The 17,482-nt window shown below is 38.9% G+C and overlaps 1 protein-coding gene across 2 annotated transcripts in view; it reads right to left on the bottom strand.

The window, feature by feature from the left end:
- LOC137401541 (uncharacterized) overlaps window positions 1–4,163 on the bottom strand; it is a 40,702-nt gene extending 36,539 nt beyond the window's left edge. For both annotated transcript variants that reach the window (XM_068087949.1, XM_068087951.1), the window contains exon 1: window positions 4,109–4,163. The gene's annotated coding sequence lies outside the window, so the exon portion shown is untranslated. The remainder of the gene's footprint in view (window positions 1–4,108) is intronic.
- Window positions 4,164–17,482: the final 13,319 nt, after the last annotated feature.

The following is a 17,482-nucleotide window of genomic DNA, read 5'->3' as shown; positions in this document are numbered from 1 at the left end:
CACAGCCTACCAAAATACAGGCACCAGCACACTGACTGCTTGTGGCAATTCATGATTATTGTTACAGATGTATCCACACCCGAGAGAAAAAAGTCGAAAGGAAGGTGTTATAGAATGTGAAGCGTGCGCTATTTGACAATGAAGACTTGTGAGAGAAGAAACAGGAAATGGGCAGAAAAGAATTATTGGACAGGATCTACACTGAAAAGCGGTAACCGGGAAGCTTTACGATCAATCAGCTTTATCTAAGACATTTGCCTACTTGTTTCCTCAAGTTATTCTGTACACTCATTCGCTTTGATGTATTATATCAATATTATTTAGGTGTAAATGGATTGGATAAGTAGTAAACGACGTTTTTATCTGCGTGAAAGATATCCGAAGCTCTCACCTAAAGTTAGCTTAACATCAATCAAACGAGGTTTTTGTTTACCTTGAGAACACATTTATTAGTTTAAAGGTTTATTGAATGCATCCAAAAGTCAATGACTGAAATCATAACTACGATACCTGAGTTAGATGAGACGCTAGTACGGAGAACATGATTCAAGCAAAGGTTTAGGATGAACAAAGGCTACTTGACCAAAGTAATACTAACATTACTTCAAATCAGCAAAAATATCTGATTTCAATCACCGCATAGTTATAGTTGCTTGGAAGTATTAACAAAAGTGGATAGTGTGACGGAAAAATGTCTAAACCACCAAAGATATACTCAATATTACATTGAATATGACACCTAATACATCAGAGGACCAGTAATAAAGACAGTAATTATATACTAATCTACAAGCGGATTAAAAACCTCCAGTAGAAGTGATTTATGACGAAAAATACATCAATTGGCCTGCCAGAAAACCACTAAAATAAAATTAGACCTCTACCAGACATGACCAAAACAATTGGAATTAAGTCATCCATCATTTTCAATCATTACACTCTCATTACATGCATAAGACAAGTTCAATTAATCGCTAGCCCTCTGCAACATAAAAGACAGAACCTGAGTGTTTAAACACTCTCTCTCAGGCTAACAGAGATATCTATAAAGGAAAACAGTTCCAATGACTGATGTTCTAAGGGCCTGCTGAGACTCCCTCTTCCCCCTTCCTGTTGAAGCGCATTCCTCTGTCTCTGGAGCTTCCTCTCTCCTCTGCCTGTAGAGCCCCTCTATCCTCTGCTTGTGGAACCTCTATCGGCCTCATCATCTTGCACCTGCAGAGCCTCTCCTCCCACTGCCTATGGAACCTCCTTCATCATCAGCTGAGCCTCTCCTACTTCACTATCTGAACCTCCCTATTTATGGACTGTCATGACTTGTGTTCGACTGTCAAGACTCACAGCTGAGTGTGACCGAGCAACGAACATGAATGATCGTTCGAGTAAGGGTGTAACTTTTATTTGTTATGTTAACCTTTTGTGATAAATATTATTGTTTAGAATTCTGTTAGTTGTCTATTTAAACTGTCGACTTATAAAATAAAGAAGCAGCTTTAACTGTAAATAGCGAATTCTATATATTCTGCATACTAAATTTGATGAACATAAGTCATGGCGGATTTTTGTTGGAACAACATAGAACTGATTCGCTGCTTATTATAGGTAGCCACTAATGGTGTTTAGCTTCCACTAATATTTCATGGCAGTGGAGTTGATTGATCGACATTGATTCAACACGGAATCAACGTCGGAAAACTATTCATCACGGGCTAGCCGGGTCACGCACTCAAGGATTTGCGCCACGCAAATACAAAACAAAAACAACATGCTGTTTTTGTTTTGTATGTGCGTGGCGAAAATCCTTGCGCGCGTGACCCGGCTAGCCCGTGCTATTAATCGTATAGCAGTATAAATCAAATTTCACCAAACCTTTAGAAAAGTCGTTGACAAAAATATTTTGCCGATGGAGGTAATAACGACGCTTATGAATTACAAAAAGTTGAGGTTTACCTCTATGGCTTGGAATAAAGTGATTTTCTAAAGCGATAGCAACCGTTTCTGTAGCCGTTGGGCAAAAAACAGTTCGAATTAACAGTGTTGAGTTCGAGTTATATAGAGCCATTTGTCATTGCGTGGGAACGGACCAAGCAAATCCATTCAAGTTAGCCATGTGTTCGCTATATCCGAGGGCGAGGGGGAGTTATCCATGTTTCACTGTATATATATATATATACAATGTATATATATATAGACTGGTTTTAACCAACTCTAGACCGAGTACTAGCAAAAAATGAACACACCACACCTTCTGGACACTAAATTCTGGACACCACACCTTTTTCCACCATGTATTCTCTATAGATATTGACTTTTTACAGAACTTTATCAACTGTATTTATTACAAGTAATTGATAAATTTAATTACAAGATAATATAAGACAAAAAACATTTGAATATTATGACTAATAGAAATGTAAATTTATGATAAAATTCTTTCCGAGAGCAGCAAAACCAAAAAACATAACTAAAAGTCCTTTTTCTTGTATTGCTCGCTAATAACTTTGGAGTTTTCAAATTTGTATGATCGAAGCAACATTAAGGGCTTAAAATTGGCACCGCAGCCAAAATAAATTGGCATGAACGAGTTGAGGCTTGTCCTTGGCAGGCCATTTGTAGGTTCCATATGAGGTGGCAGTCATGAAATTAACATGTATGTATGTCATTTTGATGATCGTTGGTCCTCTCAATTGATCCTATCTATGCTCCGCATTCATAAGCTACAGTTACCAGTTTCCCAATAGTGAAGCACTTAGGAAAACTAAAATTGTGATCAGGAAAAATAACCACAGTTGCAGGTGCTGATGTACTGGGATGTGGAGCTGGCGTTATTGGGATGGTTTCTAAAATTGTTTTAGTTGAATGTTGGAGTGGTTGAGCAACCAGTATAACGACAAAAAAGAATTTTTATTGCCATCTTTGGTTTGACGGAGACAGCTATTGTGATAGCTTTTGCTTATCACAAAAACGCTGACTTTATTTTTGAGCACTCATGGTGACAAACTCAAAGCCAACTGAACAAATTCATAAACTTTGGAAGTTTTTACCATAATTCTGCTCGAGTTGAATTTGTAAAAGGTACAAATTCAACGCGAGTAAAATTATGTCTCACTTCAAAAGAATTGTTGCACTCATTATTTTTAGACAATTGACTAATGAACTAAGTGAAGGGATTACGAATTACGGCTATCATGAGTAGTAAGCGATTTGTTTGATGTTTCTCCTAAAAGCTTACTAGACTCATACTTGCCAACTCTCACACATTGGGCGTGAGACTCATGCAATCACCCCAAAGAAAAAATGAAAATGCGTGAGAAATGCGTGAGATTTTTGCTCCAATTTCCACAATTTTATATATACTATCATTGATACATCAATTGCCCCAAAACCAAATCTCACGCATTGCCCCACTCTTGGGTTGGCAGGTCTGACTAGACTGGACATCTCTCCCTCAACAAATAATCCATTCACCACTCAATAATTAGAGTAAATGTTGAGTGCAGCTATTTTTCTATATGTCTAGGACTTTATAACAATGCTTTGAATACACTGGTCAAATATTAATAACAATTTGTAGCAACAGCTTTCTCGCTTCAAAGCGCAAGTGCACAAACTGAAACCAATCAAAATAAAAAGACAAAGCAAATTCAACAGTGATCCTGTGTGTGAATTCGGATTATTTATGCATAACATGAATTCCCCATAACCACTCATGACAGCATTCTTTCATATTTCGATGCATGCCTGAAATAACAACATGGCCAAAACTAACAGACGAATAGCCAAATTTAAAACAACTACAAGCTAAATATGTCAAGAATAGGCGGCGTTTTAAATTGTCATCTAAAGATTATTACAAATTTACGCATACTAAAATTAGAACATAAGTATAATGTTAGTAATAAATAACAACAAGCGTGTTACGTGTAAATCTGCGTGTGCGAAAGCTGTGGGATTTTCCAAGTCGTAGCTGTATTTTGTTTAATCCTGCAATTGATGCATAACGAAACTGATGCAGTCCTATTTGCGTTAGCAACGTATTAGCATAGACCATCTAATATATACATATTTAAGTTATCTTACATAAATGCCATGGTTAGTGCTTACATACATATGTTAGTTCATGTAACAGTTTCGCTTTTCCGGCTACCTCTTCGGAGATGTTGTTCTAAAGCTGTCACGACGTTGACATCCCCTTTTCGTATTGTCGCGCATTCACAGCGACAGCTGACGTTGTTACCGTAGGTACCTAGGTAGCCTGTCTTGACAAACTGTTGGTTTTGCGGAGTTGCATATGTTAGTTCATGTATCAGTTTCGCTTTTCCGGCTACCTCTTCGAGGATGTAGTTCTAAAGCTCTCACGACGTTGACATCCCCTTTTCGTGTTGTCGTGCATTCACAACGACAGTTGACGTTGTTGGCAGTGTCGTATAGTTTCACAGAGTCTCGTGACCAAAAACCGGAAACAAAAACGCTTGTTTCCAAACAAACCCAATAGGCATACTCATAGCTATAGTAAACCCTAGATTGGGGAATAGCCATCAATACAATGGAGCAAAAGTGAGGCCTAATAATAATTGGCTGTTGTTTTCACGACGTTACATCGCAGTGATGTGCATCACAGCATCAAAGCCTTCATTTGAGCAATAAGTTTAGTAGTGGAAGCACGCTTGGCATGCTAGTTTTTAAGTCATAAACGTAACAATAAGACCAAATTCTTAGTGAAATGTCATCAGAAGAGACCACAACACCCCAGGTATATCCTGAATTGCCCATAACAAAACAGAACTTCAACTCAAAACGAGAAGTTCTCAACAATATCATAAGCTATCTATGCCGATTAAAGACACCAAGCTGAAAGCTGCTAGTGAAAAATAATAGGAAAATCATCATCATTTCGTCATTGGTTTTGAGTCAGCAGACAAATCTGTACATGACATTGCTCAATATCTTTTCAGCAACTACCCTTAAATCAACTACTTCCTAACCTTTAAGATCAACCAGGATCACATTGAGATTCTGTTTTCCACAATACGATCTAAGGGTGGCTATAACAATAACCCGGATGTGCAGTGCTTTAGATCTGCACTTCGAACACTGTTCATAAAAGCAGATATCACACCAAATCCCAATGTTAACTGTATTGATCTGGATGTGAGCAGGGCTGAAAAAACTGGCCAACTCCTGCTACATTCTCTGGCTAGAAAGAAAAAGAAAGAAGAGACAAAACTGAGGAAGGTGAAGATGAGGAGTTCGGTGATGAGGATTTTTTCTAACTCAAATGTGATGAGCGTATCAAGTTCTTGACCGATGTCGAAGTAGTGGGAAGTAGAAATAGTGATGACATAGCCCTAATCTCAGTTAAAAACAGAGGAGGATTGGTGACCAGATTGATAGGCCGAATATGAATTGCTGCAGAAAAGTGCCTACGTTCACACATGGAGAGCTGTGGTATCACACAGAGAGCTTTTAAACAAGTAACATCACAGACAGTAACATATATGTTTTATTACATAACCTCCATCAAGGTTTTACATGTACAGTGCATGCCAACAGTCTACTCAAAACTATAGTAAATCGCTATACTAAAATCAGAAAACACCATGCCGCTTCAAAGCAGGAATCTAGTTCAACCAACCTTCGACAAAATCTATCTCGTCTAGTTATTTTAAGTCATGTCTAATGGGTGTTTAATACAGGGGTCCAGCGTAATTGCTTCTAAATCTCATTTGATTTATTAGTTTGTTATTAGTTTAATTTCGATTTGGTCACTCTTTGTATTATCAATGATATAGAAGCTTCTAAATCATTGGTATTATTCATTACCATGTGTGTAAAATTCTTGCCTTTCTCATCCAAAGTCATTACAGTCATACTTCGACTTACGAGCTTAATGCGTTCAGAGACTGAGCTCGTATGTCAATTTACTCGCATGTTGGTGCAATTTATTTATATATAGAACAATTAAATATATATTGATAGGTTTTCATACTTTGAAAATGCAAATAAAACACTCAAAACAATATATTGTAACAGAAAGAACATGTTGGTTATTGTCCTAACTTACCACATGCTTTCAAAAAGCAACAAATAAAAAATAAAATTATAAATAAATTAAAATGTAAAATTACATACAATAGCAGCTAACGCTAGAATTTGCCAGAGAGAGATATATAAGTTATCCTTCATTACAACAGTTGACTTTGATAAATTTAGATTTCATCAAAGTCTTAAAAGCAAACTTTCATTTTTAACTTAACGAAATTAAAGTTTCTTCGGCATTCATAGTTTTAAGTTTCTCGCTGGTTAGCTAATTTTTCTTGTTTCGCTCTCACGACCAGCCGGCCGTTTTAAGAGAAACCTATCTAAGGACGTTTGCCTTCGTCGCCCTTTCAACGTGTTGCGATTAGGACGAACACAGGTGTTGTCACCAAGGGTTAATGCACGACCGCTAGCCAACTTGTCCGAATGTCTATTTTTTATAGTCTTGATAGATAGCACCGGCCATTTTACGTAGCATCGTTTCAGTTACGCAGTCACCGGCCAATTGTTTGTCTTTTATCCAAAACCTGAGCAGTCTCTCCATCAGTGGTCGTGAAGATCGCTGCATCGTTTAGAAACTATGGTTAGTCCTTTTGCAGACTAAATGCCTTGAATATAATCCTTGTGTTTGATAATTGTGGATGTATTTCTGTCATATTGTTGAGCAAACTCAATCATGCATACATCTTTTGCATATTTTTCAATAATTTTCCATTTAATATCAATTGTTATCATTCGCTTTTTCTTTGCACTATCTATCCTTTTACTGGCAAACTTTCGGTCTACGCACCGTACTTTTAATTCACATAATTCTGCACTGAAAATCGCGCACAAAAAACATGGTACAAAAGTATAATCTGAGCAGTTGAAAAATACAGAGTGATGCTGTTCTCATAAAACACCTCCGACATACTTGGCAACTGTCTCATGTGCTCGTATCTCAAACATGGCTCGTATTTTAGTGCTAAAACTTGCTTAAAAGCTGGCTCGTACCTCAAGTTTCTCGTACGTTAGGGCACTCGTAAGTTGAAAGATTACTGCATATAAGTTTTACATATTTTCAATAAAATATGCAGTCTCAGATGCACAAACTATGGAAAAATTGAGCAGTTTTTAGTGCTAAGTCAATAGGAGTTAATAGATCAGCTGATTCGCTTTGCACATCACCATGACGTTGCGTCATGCTAATTATAGGCCTCACTTGTTTTGATTATTCGCATATCTAGGGTTTACTATATCTATGGGCATACTGATCTCTAATTGAATTTTTGGACTTTGCTCTCAATACTTCACTTTTTTGCAAAGAAAGAGATCGTGGCTTTAGACCTGTACAATACCATTTAAATAAGCAAAAAATTTGCTTTCTAATCATATACAAGAAATGTGGTTTCCGACCATGTTTAATCTGATTAATAACTGTCTAAACAAAAACAGGCGCCAAAATAATTTGCGAGGCTCATTCGATCATTTGCCTCGTAGACGCGATTGCCGTTTGTATATTAAAATGGTAAATTGCTGGGCAGTTAAGTGCACAAACCGATCTGAAGCTGGTTTGCAGTTTTTTCGGTTCCTTCGAGACAGTTCATTAAGAAAAATATGGGTTCAAAATGTCAGTAGGTTGAACCTAAGCAGCAACCCAAGAGCCCCTAAACTTCTAGAGCCAGGCAACGCAACTGTAATCTGTGAGGTGAGTCTCCCTTTTTGTAATAATAAAAACAATAATAATTCTGATTTTTTTCTGGAACAGTAATGACATTTAGCTAGTTGGTGTTTTAGGCTAGAGGGAAATTAAAGAAAGAAATGAGTTAAGTATCATTGATTTGGGTGAATTGTAGATTAAAAACAAGTCTTTATCACCACCACCACTATGACCATGACATGGATCACATCAATATATGTTTCAAGAAGAAAATCAAGCAGCAGCCTTAGGCCTGCAATCATACTGCTTGTACATGTACTTACTGGCCTGATTTTATGTGTGTACCGAAAATTATATGATGTATTATGTATCATCGGTCAGACATTCATCAATATATTAAATAAATCTTTTCCGAGCAATCACCCTCTAAGAAAGCTATTTAATAGAAACAACACAAAGATTGGCTACAGCTGCATGCCTAACATCAAACAAACCATCAACAATCACAATAAGAAGCTTTTGAACAACGCCTCGACGCACCCAGCAAACAACAAAACATGCAACTGTCGCGCACCAAATGAATGCCCTCTCGAAGGAAACTGTCTTATCAAGTCGCTCATTTACCAAGCTGTAGTCACCGCAGACGACGGTAGCAAACCTACAGAAAGTTATATTGTCCTCACAGAAAACACCTTCAAGACACGATTCAGCGGCCACATATCATCTTACAGGCCCCAGGACAAGCAATCTGCCACAGAGCTTTGTAACTACATCTGGCAGCTAAAAGGCCTGAACACACCGTATACAATTAAATGGAAAATCGTTCAACACGCAAGGCCATACGACCCAGCCACCAAGCGTTGTAACCTGTGCATATCAGAAAAGTACATCATCCTCACAAAACCAGAAATGAGCTCACTCAACAAGCGTAACGAGCTAGCTTCCACATGCCGACATTCTGCTAAATACACACTATGAAATGCAATTACATAGCTATCAGTCGTTATAGTAATTACACCTCTCTTACATATATAACTCAGTCGGACCAAAACAATTTTATCTGATGATTGTCTGCGTAACAGACACGAAACTAATAGTAATGAAGTTGTTTTTTATCTAAGGTTTTACATGAATAAATTTTGATATATGTTTGATAAATATTTAACAGAAACATTTTGAAGAGCATTGGTTTACCCTGACTAAGAATGAGAAGAGACGTTTGAAACCCGGAGCTATCTCTACTGTATTTGCTCACAAAAGACCACACCCTCAGACAGAGCCAAAAGGCACAAGGCCATAGAAGGCCAACACCAAAGCAGTAGCAGCCATGCATCTCATGCAGTTGCTTTACCCACGACTAGCTGCCTTGATTTTCATGAGTCTGGCAGTGTTACATATTTTAAGTGGTACATATTTTAAGTGTGTAATTTCTGTGTGTCTGTGTGTGTGGTAGATAGCGGCATATGGTATTGCTAATGTAGTATTGCACGTGATTCATCTGTTTCAGTAATAGATTTCTGCTACCATCACAATTAACACTAATATGTGCTGTGCCTTACTGCATCCTGAAATGCATGGTAACATATCACCGAACAGCTAACATTTTTACTATTGTGTGTCTGGTTGAAGAAATACTAACAGAATGATGCTAACAAAATACTAACAGCTGTGACATTTTTGTCATTTAACCTTTCATCTACTTTAAACATCATCCTTAGACATGAGGGTGAGAAGCACAGGACAGCGTGAAAGCTGAGTAATTGAATATTTTAAGTTTTAAAGAAACTTAATGTCTATTCCTCAATGTTCATTTTCCTTTCTAGGTTTACTCCATGATACCAGTGATTCGGAAGTTGACCAACTCAAACGCAAGGTTATTGACCTTCAAAAAAGACTCAATCAGGTAATTATATACACTATATATACATACTTCCGTTTTTCTGTAAAGAATAACATTTTTGTCCAATTGTTACAGTGGGTGGTGTTTTTGCACATTGAATCATTCATGTATTTCTGTAATATGTGTCTTAAAATACTTCCGTTGGGTTGTTTGTGTTCATAATTTTGTTGTTTTAGGCACAGAAAGAGAAAAGGGCGGGTGAAGCCAAGCTTAGACAGCACGCGATAAAGATGCGCATGTTATTTAACAAGGAACAGCTATCGGCATTATCTCGACGAAGCATTCGCGGTCTTGTTTGGGAGCTGGAGACTGTTAAAAAGTCTTTAAAGCTACGCTTTGCATGTGGAACAACAGGCTACACAGAATTGTTAACCATAGCATTTCCTCTTCCTTCTATACGAACTCTACAACAGCGTGTGCAACATATAAACTTTTCTCCCGGTGTGCTGCGCTCAGCGTTTGAATATTTGAGCCCATATAGGTATATGAGGTATATATATATGTTATGTTTTCTAGACAAGTCTTGATCCAGCAAAAAAGTCTTATCATAAATAAGTTGCAAAAGTTTTGTTTATTGTGAACATATGAAACTGTTGGCGTTCGCTCCTATCTCATGTTTGTTAAAATGTACCCAGTTGTCAGAGATCATTTTTATAAAGTCCAAAGATGTATAAATACTAAGATAATTTATACATTAGATCTTACAATGATTATTGTATGCTACTTTAGGTTGCTTCTATGAGAGATGTTGACAAGCTCTGTTGTCTCACCCTTGATGAGATGGAACTGAAGAAAGCTGTTGAGTATGACCCTAGCAGCAAGAAAGTATTGGGCCAGATAACACTGCCAGGCCATCAAGGGGAGGCAAATCATGGATTGGTCTTCCTGCTGGGTGGTAAGAGCATGTCTTCTGATTGATAAAGAATAGTGGTTAAATTCATAGGTGTAATGGAGACAGTAGCTAGCTTTGTAACTACATATTGGGATCAAGCTTTTTTATTGAATATATTTTTGGTTTTTCCTGTTATCGACATATTGTTGTCGGCCCTGTTGTTTATATACAGGATTTTCATGGCTTTCTTAGAGTCCAAGGGTTGTTCATGAACTAAACAGTGGTAGGCAATACATCATTTATTTGTATTTAGCTTGATTCAATTTATCCTTCAATTTCATTATTATCACAAATTCAAACTATACCCATTTATCCTTTCACATTTACACATGGGTGATTTTTGCAGGCATAGCCAAAAGATGGAAGCAAGTGGTCGAGTATCATTTTACTGATCACTCAATGTCAGCTTTGAGCTTAAAGATCACCATAATAGATATCATTGCCAAGGCGAAAGCACTCGGGCTGAATGTCATAGCAATCACCTCAGACATGACTGCTGGTAACCGGAGTATGTGGAGACAGTTTGGAGTCACCAGCAAAACTAACAGTCTAGTTACATCAGTGTTAATTGAAGGCAGTGCTACTGAGTTCATAGCTGATGTGCCGCATGTCATCAAAAACCTTGCCAACGCTTTCCTCAATCACAGGACAATAACTCTCTCTGCTACCACAGTCAACAAACATCATCTGCCTGTGAATACAGTGGAGATAGTTCAGGTCGAGGACCTCGTTAGATTCCAGGAAGATAAATATCTTAAACTGACACCTTACTTTAAGTTAGGCGATCTGACTAACAGCGCTCACTTTAGAAAGATGAATGTTGGCAAGGCGCTGCACATATTTAGTAACTCAGTCAGTGCAGGTCTGCAGTATCTCATCGAGAAGGAGGGACGACCTGTGTCATACCTGACCACAGCTTGGTTTGTCAAAGCCGTTGACAAATGGTTTGATCTGATAAGCAGACGCCATCCTGTAATGGCTCTCTCCGCGAATAACCCTGTGATGTATACTGCTGCACTTGCATTTCTTAGTGATTTTCTCACAACTGTCCAAACCTGTCAAATCGGACAGAAAGCAACATGGAAGCCAGTACAGGCAGGTATACAACTATCTACAACCACTGTTTTGAATCTATGTAAATCACTCGTAGCTTCTGGAAAGTTGCAGTTCTTGTTAACATCACGGCTGACACAAGACCGTGCAGAAAATCTTTTCTCTGTTATCCGCAGTAAAAACCCTGTACCATCACCCCGTGACTTTAAATATGCTTTAAAAAATATTTGTATCGCTCAGTATTTAAAAGAAGTGAAAACTGGAGACTATGCTATTGATGAACGTCAGTATTTAGCGGAGTTTCTGCCTGCTAACTTAATGCCTTCGGTCGATGAAGACTCTACTGTTGAGATTCCATCAGCATTCATAACTGGAAGTGTTTTATGTGAAGCTGAGCAACAGTCTCTCTATTATCTCAGCGGATACTGCGTTCAATCGTTGATGAAACTGCGGCAACTGTGCAAGACCTGCACAGACCAACTCCGTGTTGCGGACAGCTGTCATCAAAACCAATCAAGATTCACCCAGCTCAAGAATTTTAAAGATGGTGCCCTTTTTGAGGTGAGCAATGAGTTCTTTGCTGAGCTTATGAAATGGAAGGTTGCTGTATGTGCCTATGAGGCAAAAATTCATCTGCCAAAAATAGCTGAAGCATTGACCAACCATTGCTTAGAACTGAGCACCGGCTGCCGTGCACTGACATCGATAAGCTGCCAGCATCAGCTAGGGCATCGTCTGGCAAAGAAGTTTGTAACGGTACGTCTGCACTTCATGTGTAGAAAAGCCACTGAAGCGCTGAAAAATGGATCGTCTGTGAGCTATGAGAGTGCTTCAATGGCAATGCGAGATCTTGTGCGAAGAGTTGGCTTCATCAGTTAACTCTTAGCTTAAAGCGTCTGTTGAGGAGCAAAACCGAAGAGCGCCTTCTAAGCCGAATGTTCTTTTCATTACGCGCTCTGTTTATATTTTCTTGTGCTTAATATTTTTCAGCTTAATATATTGTCAAAATATTAGTAGTATCCAACTGCTCACCTGAAACCAGTGTTGCGAATGCTTTTTAACAGAATTCCAAATTTTACTGCACTATTATTTTGTTTTTGTGGTTTGTCACTGCTACATAAATTATATTTTTATTTAGTCGCGTGCAGATTATCTTAATATCTGTAACTGCTTGCCTGAGCCTGGTTTTAGCATATGTATTGCGATACTACATGTATATACAATGTTTTGCTTAATTGATCTTCAGCTGATAGTACCTTGGTGTTTGTGAGGCGGAGAATTGAAGGAAATGTATCCACAAGCAATATTCAAATGAATATTGCTTGTGGATACATTTCCTTCAAGTTTAATATATTCAATTTAATATTGCTGTCAGCCACTATGTCATATCTGATTAGTCGCGGCATCCATGGTTTTTACACAAAAATTAAAACGTAATTCCTTTAGAAACCCAAACAGAAACTGGTTGCCGATACAAAACCTATCAGTACTCGAGCTATAAATCAATTTAGGTAAGATGTTTCTTAGTTTAGGCATTGAAAGGGCTAGTTTCTTAAATAGAAAAAATTATCAATAGCTTCTTGTAGGGAATTTTGTCCTCTTTCAAATAGTTTATAATGCAACCATCAAATTTAGAGCGACTGCCCATGGGAGTGATTTTTTGTGGTTAATGTTGCGGCCTCTCCATTATAACTTATATAAAAATAGTGGGCGTGGCCGGTTTGTTTGGAATCGGGCGAGCTCCCGTATACGCTTCTGTTGGTCACGGGACTCTGTGAAACTACACGGCTCTGACCGTAGCTACCTAGGTAGCCTGTCTTGACAAACTGTTGGTTTTGCGGAGTTTTCCCCCGTCGAACGGGCGAGCAACACAACAGGGTTTTATCGCCCACTCCGCAAAAACAACAGTTTGTCAAGACAGGCTAACCCAGTGCCGTATTGGGAGAGTTCGCCATCAACTGAGCCTATACAAACGCATCGAAAGTTCCAAACAAACATCGGCCACGCCTACTTTTATATAGAGTTACAATCGACTGCTCTTACCTGTCTTTGTTTATCAGTTAATAATATACGTATTATATCGACATACATAAAACAGTAGCAGACAACTCACACACAACGTCCACTGCTTGGCAAAAATATGTTAAACTATAAATGTAGGAATATCAAGAGTAATAGCTCTGAAGGATGAATGATTTGCTCAACACGCCCCTTCAATCATAAAACCTAACTGTTTGAGTGCACGCTCATGTTTGATTCGATCGAGTGGTTTAGTCATGATATAGGCGAGGTTATTGTCAGTACTCACATATTTGTAGAGCATTGTCATCTGTTCCTGACAAAATGATATGTAATGTCAATATGTTTGGAGCGAGAATGTTTAACACCATGTCCTTTGGACAGAGCTATTGTGCCCTGGTTGTTGGATAGAAATAGGTTCTTCTCTGGTTGTCTGAGATCGAGTGAGAGGCAGAACATACGTAGGTAGAGCATCTCCTTTGTGATGTCTGATAGAGCCATGTACTTGGCCTCACAGCTGAAAAGTGCTACGCTAGGCATATTTTTAGTTTTCCAGTTGATCGTAGATGAGCTCAAGGTAGTTACAAAACCCATGGTGAAACATCTATCATTCGTGTCACCGGCCCAGTCTGAGTCGGAATAGCTTCTGAGAACACCGTCAGTTGGGCTAAATATCAGTGTGTGAAAGCGTGGCCTTAAAATAGCGAAGTAGACGTTTCACTGCTGTAACATGCGCAAGTCCTGGCTTATCCAGAAATTGTAAAAGTTTTGAGTCAGACCAAGATATATCCGGTCTAGTGGCTGTCATCAAGTGTATAAGGATGCCAACGATCTCGTGATATGAGAACTTTGACACATGTGCCTGTTCATGCTCGTCATCTATAGCCCTTTGGAGATGTGTGTCATTACCACACGTGGTAAAAGCCGGCTTGTATTCAACCATGCCATAACGTTTGAGTATTTGCTCAGCATAGCGTTGTTGGTTGATCTGATATCGTCTATCATTTAGCCTTTTAAAATCTATGCCTAGAAACCATTGGAGTAGTCTCTTGTCATCCATGTTAAAATTCTCCTGCTAAAGAGGTATTACTGATTTTATGTCTATGCCAGATTCACCAACAACAATGATATCATCTACCCAAAACACTAGGATAGCCTAATCATCATTATCCACTCTACCGCGTCTGTACAAACATGGGTCTTGAACATTAGCTACCAATCTATTCGTTTTGAGATAATCAGTCAATGTTTCATACCACATACTGCCACTTTGCTTTAGACCATATATGGACTTGTTTAGTTGGCATGTAAAATGTGGGCTGCGGTTTGCTGTCATTTCATAGCCATGTGGCTGTTGTATGTATAGTTCTTTGTGAACTGGTGCATTCAAATACGCCCCTTCCCGTCAAACTGATGTAAGACGAGGTCTTCATTTGTTGCATTTTGTAGCAAAGCACGTATAGAAGTGAACCGTGTAGTTGGTGAAAGTTTCATCATAGTCAACCTCTTGTACTTGAGTGAAACCTCTTGCGACATAACGAGCCTTGTACTGAACTTGATCTGGCATTTGGCCCTGCTTGAGTATATATGCCCAACGCCCTTTAGTCTCTGCACATCTCTTTGGTAGAGGGGTCACTTCCCAGGTGTTGTTATCACAGAAGGTTGTCACCTCTTTATCCATTGCAGCTTTCCACATGTGTGTCTGCTTGTTCTCTGTCGCTTCGTCATAAGTGTTAGGGATCAATGAAAAAGCAGTGTAAGCGTAATCAACCTTTGCTGAGAGTATTTAATCACTAAAACGAGCTGGAGTTTTGTGCTCCCTGCGCGGCCTACTTTTATTGTTACTGTCAGCAGGCTGGAGACTCTCGGGTACTTGTGACATGGTGCTGTCAATGGGTTTATCGGCATTTTGCCCAGTATTAACATTGCAAGAAGGCCAGAGTTCCTCGTGTTTTCCAACGGACTTTTCGTCAGAATCTTTGTGCTTGTGTAGCCTTACATTTTGCGTCGTTATAATCCTTGAGCATTGAGAGTCAAGGATATAATAATTGTGGTTTGCTGTATTTACAACCAAGTAATAACCTGGATTTCCCTAAACATTGAGTTTTTGTTTGTTGGGTTCGTTGTAAAATGTGCACGCATAGCCAAATCAATGTTTTTTCGGATATCAGGCTTAGCTCTCATGAACAGTTCATATGCAGTTGATTTTGTATGCCTTTGAAAACTACGGTTACGAAGGTATTGGGCATGTTGCACAGCATATTCCCAAAAGGATTTAGCTATACCTGACTCAGAGAGTAAATACAGGGCCATTTCTAGCAGACCGTGCCATGCTCTCTTTCTGACTTGCCATTCTAACATGGCGTACATGGGGCTGTTGATGAGTATTTGATTCGATTTTCCAATAGTATGGTTTGAAATGATTCATTTACGTATTCCCCCATTGCCACTGTAAATTTCCTGTGGTTGTCCAATTGGCGCTACATCTGAAAAGAACTGTTTAGAGCAGTAGATGCTTTGTCTTTTGAACGTAAAAAGTCCACAAATAAAATGCTAGAATATTCATCAACAAAATTGATAATATACTTGAAGCCTTCCTGTGATATTGGCATGATTGGCCCAGTACTGTCTGTATGTACGCGTTGAAGCGGTTTTGTAGCATGTACAGGCAGATCATCAGTAGCTTTTGGAAGTCTGGTAGCCTTGTTTTCATTACAAGTAATACAAGTTTGGGTTACACTTTGTGACTTATCAATTGACATACCTTGTGTGCAAGCCTGCAGTTGATTTATCCCTTCATGATTCATGTGTCCCAAACATCTGTGCCATTCCTGTATGGTTCTTGTTGCATATGCGCCATCTGGTCTATCCTCCAAGAAGTATAGTTTGCCGCGCTATACAAGGTTGAATATGGTGTCATCAGATTGGATTGTGGGCTTGCCTTTAGAAACTATAGCATCAGCACCAGCCTCTGTAGCTGCCTGGACAGAGAACGAGCTTACCGAAAAGTTTGGAGCTAGCAATGCGTTATCTAGTATCACCCTTTGGGATTTGCCAGTTGTGTCTGCTATCAGAAATTCCGCATCACCACGAGCAATTACCAATTGGTTACTGCGACGACAATCCGCTACTTCAATTGCATGGTATGTTGAAACGAATGTGCTGTTGTATGCAATGAAGCGGTCGGGCGTGTTCACTATGTGTGTCGTGGCTCCAGTATCTATGAGTAACTTGCGTGAAAAGTGTTACCTGGTGCACTGTTACAAGCTTCACTCGCATTTACGACAAAATGAAAGGATGTTGATGGATGAGCAGTATTTGGAGTGGTTGTAACTACATTTATGTTAGATTTATTCTGATTGAATAGCCTCTTTCTTTTCTGACATATGGCTTCTGCGGGTCCAACAATCTGGCAGTGGTCACAAAATAAAGACGACTAGTCCTGAGAGCATTATGAGCTTTATGCCCAGTAGTTCCACAAGCTAAACATTGTATGCGAGTATCGCTTGTTGGTGGTGCAGTATTTGGGTTACGATTTGTGACGCTACATATGTTGTTACTATACGTAACGAGTGCAGTGTTTAGAGATGACCTCATTGCTTTAGTGTTGGCATACGTGTTGAGCGCAGATTTAATTTCAGACAATGTTTTTATTTTGTCAAGTTGCGTGTGCACAACTACGAATAGTCAGTAGATTTTGGGTAAACCCTTCAATATCAAAGCTATTATGAGGTTATCACTTATTTGCTCACCAGACGTTTTTAGCCCAGTAGCAGCGCACTCAGCTCTTATCAGGTAGCCTGTTATATCTTCTGTGTCAGTGAGCCGGAGTGTGGTGAGTTCTTTGTGTAAAGAGAGTACTCGTGGTTTCTCAGTACTAGCGTAATGTTGTCAGAGCATTTTCAGTGCTGTTTTACCGTCATTAGCAGCATTTGCCATG

Source organism: Watersipora subatra, chromosome 8, assembly GCF_963576615.1.
Source record: "Watersipora subatra chromosome 8, tzWatSuba1.1, whole genome shotgun sequence".
In the NCBI taxonomy this organism is placed as follows: domain Eukaryota; kingdom Metazoa; phylum Bryozoa; class Gymnolaemata; order Cheilostomatida; family Watersiporidae; genus Watersipora; species Watersipora subatra.
Note: the sequence above shows the minus strand (reverse complement) of the source record. Positions and strands in the feature narration are given on the sequence as shown.